This window comes from Anomaloglossus baeobatrachus, chromosome 7 (assembly GCF_048569485.1).
Source record: "Anomaloglossus baeobatrachus isolate aAnoBae1 chromosome 7, aAnoBae1.hap1, whole genome shotgun sequence".
Classification (NCBI taxonomy): domain Eukaryota; kingdom Metazoa; phylum Chordata; class Amphibia; order Anura; family Aromobatidae; genus Anomaloglossus; species Anomaloglossus baeobatrachus.
This window is the reverse complement of record NC_134359.1, coordinates 285,167,597-285,184,254: the sequence shown is the minus strand read 5'-3', so window position 1 is coordinate 285,184,254 and position 16,658 is coordinate 285,167,597. Positions and strand designations below refer to the sequence as shown.

Sequence of the window (16,658 nt, the reverse complement as noted above, 5' to 3'; positions counted from 1 at the left end):
AGAGGATGTGGTGTGCCTTGGATCATGTGCCGTTCCCTTTCTTCTCCAAACTTTTTTCTTCCCATCATTCTGGTACAGGTTGATCTTTGTCTCATCTGTCCATAGAAAACTTTTCCAGAACTGAGCTGGCTTCATGAGGTGTTTTTCAGCAAATTTAACTCTGGCCTGTCTATTTTTGGAATTAATGAATGGTTTGCATCTAGATGTGAACCCTTTGTATTTACTTTCATGGAGTCTTCTCTTTACTGTTGACTTAGAGACAGATACACCTACTTCACTGAGAGTGTTCTGGACTTCAGTTGATGTTGTGAACGGGTTCTTCGTCACCAAAGAAAGTATGCGGCGATCATCCACCACTGTTGTCATCAGTGGACGCCCAGGCCTTTTTGAGTTCCCAAGCTCACCAGTCAATTCCTTTTTTCTCAGAATGTACCCGACTGTTGCTTTTGCTACTCCAAGCATGTCTGCTATCTCTCTGGTGGATTTTTTCTTTTTTTTCAGCCTCAGGATGTTCTGCTTCACCTCAATTGAGAGTTCCTTAGACCGCATGTTGTCTGGTCACAGCAACAGCTTCCAAATGCAAAACCACACACCTGTAATCAACCCCAGACCTTTTAACTACTTCATTGATTACAGGTTAACGAGGTAGACGCCTTCAGAGTTAATTGCAGCCCTTAGAGTCCCTTGTCCAATTACTTTTGGTCCCTTGAAAAAGAGGAGGCTATGCATTACAGAGCTATGATTCCTAAACCCTTTCTCCGATTTGGATGTGAAAACTCTCATATTGCAGCTGGGAGTGTGCACTTTCAGCCCATATTATATATATAATTGTATTTCTGAACATGTTTTTGTAAACAGCTAAAATAACAAAACTTGTGTCACTGTCCAAATATTTCTGGACCTAACTGTATAATTGCATCTCCTTCTCCCTGAAATTTATGTTACACAGCCCTTGCAGAAAAGTTGAATACTGGATAATGGGTACTAGTAAATAAGGGGAACTGTAATAGAAAGACGGGTCTCAAGTTTATTAATGGGTCATTCTTTCCTGAGTGTATACCCCTGAGCAATGTCAATCAATTGTTACATAGGTGACTATTACTGACTTTTCCTGGCTTTTATACATTAATGTGCATCTGATTCTTCTGATATAACCACCTGTCCCTATAACATGCAAGCAGTATATCATTCTGACAACACGATGAGATCCAGCATCATATATACTTGGCTGAAATCATTCAGCGTATGTCTGATACATTCTGCTTGTAGTTTGGGCAGCATGTATCAGCTCTCAAGTTCCCTTTAATGTACAGTTTGCTGCTCATGCAAACTAATTTCTCATGATTTTAGATATTCTAGCAGACCCTTGGATACATCAAATTGCACTCAGCCCCAGAAGGATCTTCTCTACAGCAAGATGAAGGCAGCCTACTCAACTGCTGATAACTCATCCAACTCTTATTTCCAGATTATGAAGACGGTGATAGGTAAGAGATGGCGTAGAAGCTTGCAAATGTTTTGTTAATGTCGAGGGATCTCATAAGGCAGCAGCAGTGGTGGTAATAGCGATGGTGGCTGGCCTTTTGGGAGTGATGGTACTCTATTATCTTATTGATACCTCAAATGTTTCCCAAAATTGCTACTTAAAGTTTTTACTTTACCATGTGTCCTGCAGGTGGCTCAAAATCTGAAGATCTGCAACTTTTTGCGAAAGGTTACCCAGAAATGGACCTTACTACATTTACATCATTGAATCCGTCTGAAGTTAAGGTAAAGATGTATAAAATTTTGAATATTTAGCAAAATGCCAACACAGTATAAAAAAAATTCCACAAGATGAACTCAAGGATATTAAAATAAAGGAACATAGGAAAATAAAAACATGTTCCTATTACGTACTATAGACTATTTAGATGCTTTTTCCTCATAAACCGAACGATTTAGGAATCAAATAAATATATTATTTCTTCTATGCATTTAAATGCATATTTAATAAATGGGTTGTGTCACAATGACATCTTATCACCAATTCACCTATTTACAGTGCCTTGCAAAAGTATTCAGCTCCATTGAATTTTTCAACCTTTTCCCACAGTTCAGGCTTCAAACATAAAGATAACAATTTTAATGTTCTGGTGAAGAATCAAAAAGTGTGACACAATTGTGAACTTGAACGAAATTTATTGCTGATTTTAAACTTTTTAAAAAAGTAAATAACTGAAAATTGTGGCGTGCAATATTATTCATCCCCTGTAAGTTAATACTTTGTAGCACCACCTTTTGCTGCGATTACAACTGCGAGTTGCTTGGGGAATGTCTCTATCATTTTTGCACATGGAGAGACTGAAATTCTTGCCCATTCTTCCTTTGCAAATAGCTCGAACTGAGTGAGGTTGGATGGAGAGCGTTTGTGAACAGCAGTTTTCAGCTCTTTTCACAGATTCTCGATTGGATTCAGGTCTGGACTGTGACTTGGCCATTCCAACACCTGGATACGTTTGTGAAACATTCCATTGTAGATTTTGCTTTATGTTTTGGATCATTGTCTTGTTGGAAGACAAATCTCCGTCCCAGTCTCAAGTCTTTTGCAGACTCCAACAGGTTTTCTTCAAGAATGGTCCTGTATTTGGCTCCATCAATCTTCCCATCAATTTTAACCATCTTCCCTGTCCCTGCTGAAGCAAAGCAGGCCCAAACCATGATGCTGCCACCACCATGTTTGACAGTAGGGATGGTGTGTTCAGGGTGATGAGCTGTGTTGCTTTTACGCCAAACATATCGTTTGTCATTGTGCCCAAATAGTTTGATTTTGGTTTCATCTGACCAGAGCACCTTCTTCTACATGTTTGGTGTCTCCCAGGTGGCTTGTGGCAAACTTTAAACAACACTTTTTATGGATATCTTTGAGAAATGGCTTTCTTCTTGCCACTCTTCCATAAAGGCCAGATTTGTGCAGTGTACAACTGATTGTTGTGCTATGGACAGACTCTCCCACCTCAGCTGTAGATCTCTGCAGATCATCCAGAGTGATCATGGGCCTCTTGGCTGCATCTCTGATCGGTCTTTCCTTTGTTTTAGATGAAAGTTTGGATGGACGGCCGGGTCTTGGTAGATTTGCAGTGGTATGATACTTCTTCCATTTCAATATGATCACTTGCACAGTGCTCCTTGGGATGTTTAAAGTTTTGGAAATCTTTTTGTAACTAAATGCGGCTTTAAACTTCTCCACAACAGTATCACGGACCTGCCTGTTGTGTTCCTTGGTCTTCATGATGCTCTCTGCGCTTTAAACATAACACTAAGACTATCACAGAGCAGGTGCATTTATACGGAGACTTGATTACACAAAGGTGGCTTATATTTATCATCATCAGTCATTTAGGACAACATTGGATCATTCAGATCAATGAACTTCTGAAGTGAGTTTGCTGCACTAAAAGTAAAGAGGACTAATAATATTTCACGCCCTACTTTTCAGTTATTTATTTTTTAAAAAAGTTTAAAATAAGCAATAAATTTCGTTCAACTTCACAATTATGTCCCACTTGTTGTTGATTCTTCACCATAACATTAAACTTTTTATCTTTATGTATGAAGCCTGAAATGTGGGAAAAGGTTGAAAAATTCAAGGGAGCCAAATACTTTCGCAAAGCACTGTATGCATCACACGTATTTGCCTAGTTGATATATATAATCGTCAGTTCTAATGACAATGAATTGGGCTGCAGAAATTCTGCATCACTGAAATGGAAGACCCTGTTCTTTTAATATGAGACCCCCTGTGATCACCTTATCCCCTATCCTATAAATGCAGTAGGTGAAAAGCTGTATTTGCTCAACAGCCCCATTAAAAAAAAAAACACTTACCGTAAACAGTGTCATGCTCTGCATCTTTCTCTCCTCTGATTCCTCCTCTTCAGCTTCTTAGTCAATTATGAACCCTAAAGATCATCCCCATCACTCCCGACTTGTTTACTTTAGTACTAATATAATAATTGTGTTTACTACTATGTAAAATATATGGAATATCTTCTCTTAACTCTGTATTTTGCTTGTTGTTATTATTTGTATAAATTGACAAGGTGTCACCAGCTAAGCCTGTATCTTCACAGTGCCGCACAGGTACAGAGTATTTTGAGGAGCAATTCCAGATAGCAAAATAAATATATGGTGATGTTGAAAAGGAGTTAAACGGTACATTAGCTAATCCAGAATTTTTGGTTATAACAGGAGGACTTGTGATAATTTCTTATGAAATGCTTTGAAGCCTCAATGTTTTGGTAGTTATTGGACCAATACGTAATTGTATTGTCTGTCCTGGAGGAGTCATATTTAAAATCCTAGAAACCCTTTTGTCACTCTCTGGTTCTTTCCCCCTTTAGTCTGTCTATGTATATTGAAAAAAATAGGAATTATACATTTAAAGGAATATTCCACTACTGGACATCCTTTTCTGAACTGCCTCACATAATATTTAAAAAAAAAACCAAACTTCCAGCATCGGCGTTGTTCCTCTTAATATCGGTGCTGTGTCTCCTAGCATCGGTCTGGTAGGCAAGTATATATTGCTGATTTTTAGTATTATGTGGGACACTTTTGAAGTTAAGAAGAGGTTGACCTTTGGTCACATGACTGTGAAGTCACCAAAGGCCCTTAAACAATCTTAACCTCGGAATGCAAATATTGGGGTCCCTAAGATAGTGGGGGCCCTAAGAAATTGCACAGTTTGACTCCTCCTAACGCCAGCCCTGACTGTAACTAGGGCTTATTTTTGGTGTAGATTTTATATTTGAAGCATACTCCAAAAATCCTGTAAAATATCGCTAGGGCTTATTTTCGGCTTAGGTCTTATTTTGGGGGAAACAGGTGTAGTACAGGAAGACTACACCTAGTTCACTGATGGTGTGTAGAAAATCTGGATAATGGTAAGGAATTGAAGCAATGAGTATATTACAACAATTCAGAACTTTCAATATATAATAAGTCTACATTTTCATTTTGAGAAAGAAATTACCATAAATTTTACCAAAAGTTCCTTGATTATATTTGGAGCTTTGGTCTTTAAATAGATTAGAAACATAGATGGTCCCATTTTTTCTCCACAAACATTGCCCTTCTGGTCCACTACAGCTCAATTTACACAATCCCAGGCACAAACCATTGCACTACAAATATATATTTTTTTCCTTTTCTGGAAACAGCGCCCTTATTCTCCTCAGGCTTAGTGCAGTATTGCAACTCAGTCCCTTTCAAGTATATTCTGCAATACTAGATGCAGCCCATGAATAAAGCCTGCTTTACACGCTGCAATGTATCTTACAATGTGGCGGCGGGGTCACGTCGTAAGTGACGCACATCCGGCATCGTAAGGTACATTGCAGTGTGTGACAGGTACGTGCGATTGAGATTGAACGTTAAAAGTTCAATCGCATACACACCTTTCTCTAGAATTGCACGTCAGATTGTTCATCGTAACCGGGGTAGCGCACATTGCAGTGTGTGACACCCCGGGAACGATGAACAGATCTTACCTGCGTCCTGCGGCTCCCAGCCCACAATGCGGAAGGAGGTGGGTGGGATGTTTACGTCCCGCTCAGCTCCGCCCCTCCGCTTCTATTGGCCGGCTCCCGCGTGACGTCGATGTGACGCCGAACATCCCTCCCACTCCAGGAAGTGGACGTTCGCCGCCCACATCGAGGTTGTATGGAAGGTAAGTACGTGTGACGGGGGTTAATCGTTTGTGCGGCACGTTCAACAAATTGAACGTCCCACATGATGGGGGCGTTGCAAATTGCATACGATATCGTATGCGAAATTGCAACGTGTAAAGCAGGCTTTAGAGTGCCATGGTTTCTGGATAAAATGCAGACCCCGCTTCTAATATCATACAAATGCCTCCACACTCCATGGTTTGTTCAAAGCAGGAACTCATATAATGGTGAACAACCTGTGGGGTTTTTCGATTACTCACAAAAGGATATATTACAAAAAACAGTTTAATCCGATTTTTAATGCCTTTTTTCTTATCATTGTAAATAGAAATTAGATGCAGAAAGTATTAAGGCACTCCTTGGAAATAGCCTCTCCGACATCGACACGATAACAAACAGCACTGTACTCCAAGCCTGGATATCAGGAAACACACAGGCAGAGATTAACAAACTGGGACTTGGCGTAACGGGAGGAATTAACGAGACGCTGCCTGACGGGTTCATAGTCATTACCCCAGGTAACTAAACATTAATTTATTACACTCCAAATCTTCACTACAAGCATGTATGGAAACATAAGTTTGTAGGGAGATACCACCAGGTTTGATTATAAAACATCTACTGTTTTGTGTCTACAGCTTCATTGCGAACTATGTGTTTCTATAGTTACAGGCTGCAAACAAAGCTGTTTTTGGGGGAGTCTTCTTACCCCACCATCTCTTCCCCCATCCTTTTTGCTAACCTGCAGTGAGTAGTAGAGAAATGTACACATGAACGTATGATCAGACTACATAGGGTTTGGTAGTAGTCTGTAACCGGATGTGGAGCAAGAAGCAAAAACTAGTTTCAAAAGTGTAAATACTCTTCAGTATTAGAATAAGACAGGCAGTATTAAAGCACAGAAAATCCATTACAAAAATGCTGAAGACTACACAGACAGGGTTACCTTTACGATGTCTTGATGGGCTTCCCTTCATGGAGAGTTTATCAATACATAAAACGGTGGCCACCACTATTTAGGAGTGACAACAACTTAAGGGGGTAAATTCTTTCTTCAACATCTCATAACTATGGAATAAAAAATTAACATGTTCTGATCCTTGGCTTTTCAGGTAATATTAAGGTTATGCGATTCAAAAATACCATGGACAGCAACAGACATTTTCCCTTAGCATGCCTAAATGGAAGGTTCACTTTAAAACATTTTGAATGCTTCTGCATGGGAGATTTCAAGGCTTAATAGCTCTTGGAATAATAATCAGTTCCAGAACTGGATGTGTTAAATAAAAATGTTCCTTTTCTGAGATAATCATATAAATGTGCCCCTACTATGTACTGTTATTTGTTGTGTCAGATCAGTGTTGCTCCAGTAAATCTTTGGCACATACTACAGTTTCTGGCCAAGGGTAGAAGCAAAAGTCACTTATAAGAGACAATACATCTGAAACCGCAGAGACTCACAGCTGCTGCTTTCTGAGTTAACACATTTTCCAGCCTGTTTTATCACAGGAGTGTTTCTGAAACATCTCCAGCCCTCTGAGCTCACCATAAATCAAACCAGTGATGTAGAAGCTCAGTGGCCACCAGAGGTCCTCCATCAATGACTTAATGTCTGGTGATCTCACAGGACTGTATAGACCTTGTCAAACACTTGCTCCTGATAAAACAGGCAGTGAAATGTATTACCTCAGAAAGCAGCAGCTGTGAGCCCCTGATGTTTCAACTGTATAGTCTCTTATCATAAGTGACTTATGGTTGCCTACCTGGCCAGAAGTTGTGCTATGTGCTGACCAGAAACAAGTGATGCACAGTGTCCAGCTTACAGCCAATTGATGACGCCCATACTATTTGATAAGGCGGGCTTCCCAGCGCTGTATACAAGTGCACCCCACAGGACAGACACCCCAATTCACCCATCCAATACTAAAGGGCTTGGCTGCATCCTACATAAAATTGGAGTTTTGGGTGAAATGGGGTGTCTGTCCTGTGGGGTGCACTTACATATAGTGCTGGGCAGCAGGGCTGTAGAGTCTGTAAGCCAAACCTCCGATTCCTCAATTTCCCTGAATTTTGGACTGCCTTGTACATGGCTCATGTTTGTGATAAATTTATTGTAGTAATGGTAACGTCCGGCTTTTCAGCATCATTATGATACAATAAAGCCATTTAGATAGAACATAATATATATTTATTGGAATACAACTTTAGAACACATTTTTTTGTAAATATGCAATACAATATGCAGCAAATAGGAAACAAAACCCACACTTTTCAACAAACATGTACTGAATAACATGCAGTCTATGAGTTTGCTCTTAGAACTAGTATTGCCTCCATCAGATCCTCCTTCACAGATTACCTCAAATCTGACCTATTTATTTTATGACTAAAGAACAACCTCTCTACAATAACTTGGGTTGGTTGCAAACCGATAACCACATGGGCAACAATTTCAGAGTAGAAAGGAATTGCCACACACAGTCAGTTTTGATGAACAGTTGAACTCTTCTACTTCTTTGAGAGCAAGTGAAAAATGTTGCTGCAATATGTTCAATCTGTTTGCTATAGGAGTGGAATATTTTCCACTTTGCCTGCTGCAGGTCATCCAAATACTTTTTCAAAATTAAACTCCGCATCCGATGAGCCTGAAGATATGGAGCAGTAGCACTGGCAAGACCCAATTTTTCTTGGCAGTCCTGTAGCCACTCAACTTAACTGCTACCTCTGTCAGAGCTTTTGCTTTTTCTTTAGTAAACAGTTTTCCTGTTCACTCTAGCAGCTCTGAGATGAGTGCAGGTATTCCCTCCCAGTGTCTTTTTCCCCTGATCTGTAGAGGCGGAGCTTCACTACTGAGCATGTACATAAAGTGCACTGCAAGTTCATCTCAACTAAAAGGCTAAATCCTTAGATCAGTAAGAGAACAGATATTTATACAACATTTCATAACTTTCCCAAATTCTTATGAAAAAAATATTCAGTGCATCCTGCATTGAACTACAGTACCCAATTTATTACATATTTTAGGAGTCGGTCCATTTTATACTGACTCCAACTCCACAGCACTGCTGGGCAGCACACCTGATCAAATAGTATGGACGTCATCAATAGACTGTAAGCTGGACACTGTGCACCACACGTCCCTGTGTGACTATGCAAGCCTCTCTGCAAGCCTTATCTGTGTGCATGTCTAATACTAGTAGCCACCTGAACCATTCATTGGTAGGTTGTGAATGGTTGTTTCATCCAGTATCTTGCACCTCTTTTACCCCTGCCTTTTTCATGGGGGCCTGCTACATCCTGCTACTGCATTGATAATGGCAGTTTCTCTTTCTGTGATGTTAACTTAGTATTACTTTAAGATCTATTAACTAAAATATATTTTTGTAAATGTGACAACCCATTTAAAGTAGCACTTCAATTTTATTTTTTGCCTTTTTTATTTAACCTGTCACCAGTCCCACAGTATAACTCATTCAACTAATATTACTTTATTTAGTTGTCATTTATATCCTAAAATTGATAATATACATGTCTTCAGTTAGATCTTGTGATTACATGGCGACAGAGCACATCACACAGTTATGATGTGTAAGATCACAGTTCAGTCTAACTTAAATTAAACTTATAATTATTACTTTATTTAGGATATTGTTGAAGGAAGGATAATCACATTGTCCTATCAGTAAACAGCATTTATACCAATTCTAGCTGGTCATGTGATGCAGTACAGATACTTCCTGGTATTTCTAGAACAGCACACAGGAATAACATTGCATGAGAATCTAGAATTGAAGATGTGGGTTGTTGTAGTAGGGAAGAAAACATGAGACTGAATTGCATGCAAATAAGTACAATGTATATAAAAGAAGTGTAGAATGTGACTGACAATCGGATGGGGGTGCAGTTATAGAAGAAAAAAAAAACGGAGTGCTTCTTTAATGATCAGACCCTCTCATAGTAAGAAGATGAAGGATTACAGTGTGCTTAAACTAATGGTTGGAAATGGTCAAAGAAAACCAACAGAGACATATTTTGATATCATGTCGGAAGTTGTTTCATGCAAACATGCCCTTAAAATTTGTCTTATGGTAACTGCATTCTTTAGAACGGTTCTTCACCTTCCTTTTTTTTCTTTTACAGTAACACAGACGTCTGGAGCGTCATCACTCGGCTTTATCTACCTTTTGTACGCTTGCACATTACTAGCTATATTTTACATAAATAATCTCTTTCTATGACCTACATACCCAATGTTTCACACCCACCTTTCATAGCCTAAGGTGGTAGGTATGTAGATAAGCAGTATTCTCACATGCTCAGGACACAGGCTGCTTTGTTTTTATATTCCAATACCTCAATAGTGATGTTTAGGCTAAGTTCACACATCCTGTGTTTTCAATCCGTCAGGTCCGTCAGCAACGGATCAGTCATTTTCAAGATGTCAACTGATGCAACTGATGTGTTTTTCACAGGATTCCTTTCACAGGAATCCTGTGAAAAAACGGATCAGTTGCGTCCGTTACATCCGCTGTGCGTCCGTTTTTTGACGGATCAGTCATGATCCGTCTGTGTTTGGGACAGCCCAGTGGGCGTGCCAAGCATGCTGGGCATGCTCAGTAGAGCATGACGGAATCCTGCGCTGGATTCCGTTGTAAGACGGATTACGACGGAATCCAGCACCATAGACATGCATTACAAGCTTGACGGATGGCGACGGATTCCTGCGCGGCGCGTTAATTTTGACGGCCCGAAAAACGTTACATTCTGCGTTGCTCCCCGCTCGGCGGTCAGTCAAAAACGACGGACCGCGACGCAGCGGATGCAACGCAGGGTCATCAGTCGCAATCCGTCACTAATAGAAGTCTATGGGGAAATACAGGATTCCTGCAAAATATTTTGCAGGATTCCGTAATTCCTCAAGGCTACGGATTGTGACTGATGCAAAACACAGGATGTGTGAACTTAGCCTTACACAATTCATGAATTACTATTCATCATACACATTATGGTGACCGAGACAAAGACAGTCTATGAGGTAACCAATACTGGGTATGATACTCTTGTATCACTCAACAATTGTATTATTCCGGATACAAGGCTTCAACTAACCAGTCATGACCAGAACCAATTATTCCATTAACTGGCTCATGAGTAGTATCACTGCCAAAAATAGTTAAAGTCAATTAGGAGTTTTAAAATTGAGGAGCTCATAGAAAGTGTGAACCTGTTTTTAAAAAAACAAAACAAAAAACAATTTGGTCCAAAATTGATGTGAAGTGATGAGACCATGGAAAATGAAGCCAACTCTTGAGTAAGGAGCATATATTCTCAGAATGCCCCATTATGTAATCCACTAGAATGTTAAAAATGTATATTTAGTAGAGTCAAGTGAGGCACTAAGTTGAATATCAGTATTCTGCCATATTATACGTACATTTCACCTCACAATGTAGGACAACTATGCAATATGGGCTTACCCACGTATGGACCAAATTTGCTCTTATCTCACTATATAGACCAAATGTGTGACCCTTAGGCTGGTTGATAAGGCCCTCTCATCCCAAAACAAGTGATTCTGGAAGTGCCTTTGCCTCCCAGCTTCCAGTGTTAAAGGGAGACATTACCTGGTCCCATATCTCCACCCAGATGAAGCCAGTCGTCTCCAGTCAAAGGACCAGACTGCATAATTATGTTTTTTTAAGTAGTTTACACTCTACAAACTGAATCCTCTTTTCTATGGAATAAACCTGAGTTGCATTGTGTCTTTGTGTATCTCTCATGTGTTGTCTGTCCATATGTTGTAAAATGAAAATCTTATAAAATCACTGAATGATATTTTTATACAAGATCAAAATGTATCAAATGTCTCTAATATATTCTTAAATTAATTAAAGCATATTTTAATCTAAACTCTTGTCTGTTCACTGCATTATTCAATCCGCATTAATAGCAAAATGTTCAAAATAACATGGAAAGGAAAAAATTGCAGAACCCAGAAAAAAAAAAGGATAATAATGTGTCAGGAGCTGCCATCCAAAAGGAACTAGTTCGTTGAGAAGAAGCCAAATTCTAAAAGCATGAACACAATTTATACCTTAAGGCCGCTTTACACGCTGCGATATCGGTCCCGATATGGCTAGCGTGGGTACCCGCCCCCATCTGTTGTGCGACACGGGGAAATCGCTGCCCGTGCCGCACAACATCGCCCAGACCTGTCACACATACTTACCTGCCCGGCGACGTCGCTGTGACCGGCGAACCGCCTCCTTTCTAAGGGGGCGGTTCGTTCAGCGTCACAGCTGCGTCACTGAACCACCGCCCAATAGAAGCGGAGGGGCGGAGAAGAGCGGGCCGTAACATCCCGCCCACCTCCTTCCTTCGCATTGTGACCGGGAGGCAGGTAGGGAGAGCTTCCTCGTTCCTGCGGTGTCACACGGAGCGATGTGTGCTGCCGCAGGAACGAGGAACAACTTCGTTACTGCTGCAGTAACGATATTTGAGAATGGACCTCCATGTTACCGATGAGCGATTTTGCACGTTTTTGCGACGATGCAAAATCGCTCATAGGTGTCACACGCAACGGCATCGCTAATGCGGCCGGATGTGCGTCACAAATTCCGTGACCCCAACGACTTCGCATTAGCAATATTGCAGCGTGTAAAGCCCCCTTAAGTGTAAAATCTATTGTGTCCTAAATGTACAGGGAAATTCCAGCCCAAAAAAACAAATTTGCTTATGATCTAGATCCATAGTTGCAGCAACATAGTAGTTATATTCTTGTACATAGGGGCAGTATTATAGTAGTTATATTCTTGTACATAGGGGCAGTATTATAGTAGTTATATTCTTGTACATAGGGGGCAGTATTATAGCAGTTATATTCTTGTACATAGGGGCAGTATTATAGTAGTTATATTCTTGTACATAGGGGCAGTATTATAGTAGTTATATTCTTGTACATAGGGGCAGTATTTTAGTAGTTATATTCTTGTACATAGGGGCAGTATTATAGTAGTTATATTCTTGTACATAGGGAGGAGTATTATAGTAGTTATATTCTTGTACATAGGGGCAGTATTATAGTAGTTATATTCTTGTACATAGGAGCAGTATTATAGTAGTTATATTCTTGTACATAGGAGCAGTATTATAGTAGTTATATTCTTGTACAGAGGGGCAGTATTATAGTAGTTATATTCTTGTACATAGGGGGCAGTATTATAGCAGTTTTATATTTGTACATAAAGGGAAAGTATTATAGTAGTTATATTCTTGTACATAGGGACAGTATTAAGGTATGTGCAAACGATCAGAACCCACTGTATCCTGGATCTGCGGGGCTGCGAGTCTCCTCCGCAGGAGACCGCAACTGCTAGTGCCTAAGATCTGGGCTCAGGCAGTTGCGGTCTCCTGCTGTGTTTTCCCTGACGAGTACGCTTGCATCTCCGCAGCAAAGAATTTACATGCTGCTGCTCGGAAAGCCACACCACAGGTCAGTTTTCGCTGCAGGAAAAACAAGCACAGTGGGCACGGGATTTCTAGATATCCCATCCACTGTGCTTGTACTGTACAACGCAGTGTTTTGGATGCAGCGTCAACACACTGCATCCAAAACCCTGTAAACCCTGATCGTGGGCACGCATCCTTATAGTAAATTATTTTGTACATAGAAGCAGTAGTATAGTAATTATATTCTTGCACATAAGGGCAGCATTATAGTAGTTATATTCTTTTACATAGAAGCAGTGTTATAGTAGTTATATTCTTGTACATACGGGGCAGTATTATAGTAGTTATATTCTTGTACATAGGGGCAGTATTATAGTAGTTATATTGTTGTACATAGGGGCAGTATTATAGTAGTTATATTCTTGTACATAGAAGCAGTATTGTAATAGTTATATTCCAGTACATAGGAGCAGTATTATAGTAGTTATATTATTGTACATAGGGGCAGTATTATAGTAGTTATATTCTTGTACATAGGGGCAGTATTATAGTAGTTATATTGTTGTACATAGGGGCAGTATTATAGTAGTTATATTCTTGTACATAGAAGCAGTATTGTAATAGTTATATTCCAGTACATAGGAGCAGTATTATAGTAGTTATATTATTGTACATAGGGGCAGTATTATAGTAGTTATATTCTTGTACATAGGGGGCAGTATTATAGTAGTTATATTCTTGTACATAGGGGCAGTATTATAGTAGTTATATTCTTGTACATAGAAGCAGTATTGTAATAGTTATATTCCAGTACATAGGAGCAGTATTATAGTAGTTATATTATTGTACATAGGGGCAGTATTATAGTAGTTATATTCTTGTACATAGGGGGCAGTATTATAGTAGTTATATTCTTGTACATAGGGGCAGTATTATGGTAGTTATATTCTTGTACATAGAAGCAGTATTGTAATAGTTATATTCCAGTACATAGGAGCAGTATTATAGGAGGAAATCCAATACTTCTACATCCAAAAATCAAATAATGAATTTACAATCCAAAAACTTTAGTCAATGCATATTTAAAATACAGTTGGCAGTAGTGGAAAATTAAGCTCAATTTAAGCAATTGTGGTCTTAGCCATGGGAAAAAAAAACTGTTTTTAATCATAGGTAGCAGTAAATTTTTTCAAGAGAGCAGTTTCATAGACTTGACAACTCCTAGGGGCCAGGTAGTCGCAGCACCTCAAACCTTGCTACTGGACAGGCTCTATCATTATAAACATCCATGTTCACTCTAAAATACTGTGAAACATTTTGCACTTAGTCAGAGACTAAGTTACTGAGATGGCTAGTGTTGAAAGTGGGTTCCTGCAGGCTTTTCTCCACCCTGCTTGACTGACACATCTTTCCCTATGTGTGAATAGAGAGAGATCTGGCAGTCAAGCACAGCCAGGGGCAGAGAGAAGCCTGCGGGGACTAATCATCTCGTTCACAACTCTATTCAAAGTAGGTTTCTTCTGACAAGTTGTAGAGCTTTAGACTGAAATATGAATATCTGTAATAATTAGAGATAGGAGAGCACTGAACTGCTTGGTTGCTCGGTACTCAAGTCCAGTAGATCAGACGCTCTGAAAGTGCTCAACTCCAGTAACGAGTATCATGGAAGTCAATGATTGGGAAGTTTGGCTCTCCGCCCACATACAGCCAGCCATAAACAGAGCATTTCTGGGAAAAGGGAGGGCGGATTTTTATATTTTTTTTCCTTTTACACACTACATTGCAAACCGTTGTTTTAACCTTAGTGAGGGCCATTCATAGGCTGCAAATGGCTCTCACTGGGGTTCCTGCTCAAATACAGTGAAGCAAGCCTGTGCTTTGTGGTCGCAGTTTCACGGACGACTCATCCGAGCACCCATGGCACTCGGCCGAGCACTGAGAGCACCCAAGCACCCAGATGCTCGATCGAGTACTGAAGCATGGAGAGCATGCTCACTCAACACGAATAATAATGTATCTGCTGCCCAAAGTTTAGGCAAAATTAGACACCGGACAGGATCCCCATTACATCTTAACTCCCACAACTCTCTAGCTACCGTATTATTTCATAGTATTATGGTAGGTACACCTGACGGTCTTGTAACCCAAACTAACAGGATTATGTATTCCTGAGCTGCTGTCACGCAGGAGGGTGTGGTCCCACTGCACCACAGGCCGGGCTTAAGCCTTCTTTACATGGTACAATTCTGCATACGATATCATATGCGATCGTAACCGCCCCCATCGTATGTGCGGCACGTTCAATTTGTTGAACGTGTCGCACAAACTAGTAACTCCCCGTCACACGTACTTACCCGTCCATACGACCTCGAAGTGGGCGGCGAACGTCCACTTCCTGGAGTGGGAGGGACGTTTGGCGTCACATCGACGTCACGCGGCAGCCGGCCAATCAAAGCGGAGGGGCAGAGATGAGCGGGGCGTAAACATCCCCTCCCACCTTCTTCTTTTTGCATTGCCGGCCGGGAGCCGCAGGACGCAGGTAAGATCTGTTCATCGTTCCCGGGGTGTCACACACTGCAATGTGTGCTACCCCGGGTTCGATGAACAACCTGTCGTTCAATTTATGAGAAATGAACGACGTGCGTGCGATGAACGTTTTACCGTTCAATCGCAATCGCACGTACCTGTCACACACTACAATGTACCTTACGATGCCGGATGTGCGTCACTTACGACGTGACCCCGCTGACACATCGTAAGATATATTGTATTAAAGCGGCCTTTACCTGGGAGGGGCATGATTTAGTGCCTACCGGGTATTCATCAGAGCCTCTGATGGTGTGGTTGGACTTGGCTGCCGGTACACACCATGTACCACTCTAGGGCAGTCCCTGGACTGCAGCAGCTGACCCCAAGGGTCAGGAACGTATGGACAGGGTAACAGGCTGGACTGGATCAGAAGCACAGACAGGGTGGACACTAGTACTGGTTCAGACAAGAAGGCTGGTACAGGCTGGACAGCTAGGTTAGATGACCTATGGATCAGACACACGGACTAGTACGCAGTAACAGCAGACAGGAAGTGCTTGGGTTCAAGCAAGCAGGACAGGTTTGGGTTCAGAGAGGAAGGACAGGTACAGACACAGGCACAGGAACCTGACAACAAACTAGCAAGTGATGGAACACACTACACTGAGTTGCTCAGGCACCTCCCTAAAGCGGAGGGTGCCTTAAGTAGCCTTTGCTTCTCCGTTATAGGCTGAGACCATTTGCAGATTGCGTGCGCGCACCCACTAAGCAGGTTGTCAGGAGACCTACAAGACATGCGCAGGCCATGAGCAGGGGACCACAGTGGGGAGGAGAGATTGCAGGACGACCGCTCCAGGATGTCAGTGTGACAGTGTCCCTGCCGGGAGGAGGAAGGGGCGCCATGCACTGACTCTGGGGTTACAGTACCCCCCTCCTGTCCAAGCCTGAAAGTAATCTTTTTAGGAGAAG

General features: G+C 41.1%; 1 long non-coding RNA gene across 1 annotated transcript in view; it reads right to left on the bottom strand.

Moving 5' to 3' along the window:
• The window catches only part of LOC142246404 (uncharacterized), a 228,829-nt gene that overhangs the window by 204,753 nt on the left and 7,418 nt on the right, over nucleotides 1-16,658 (bottom strand). Inside the window, exon 2 of the long non-coding RNA XR_012724891.1 lies at nucleotides 6,658-6,779. This is a non-coding gene — a long non-coding RNA (uncharacterized LOC142246404). The remainder of the gene's footprint in view (nucleotides 1-6,657; nucleotides 6,780-16,658) is intronic.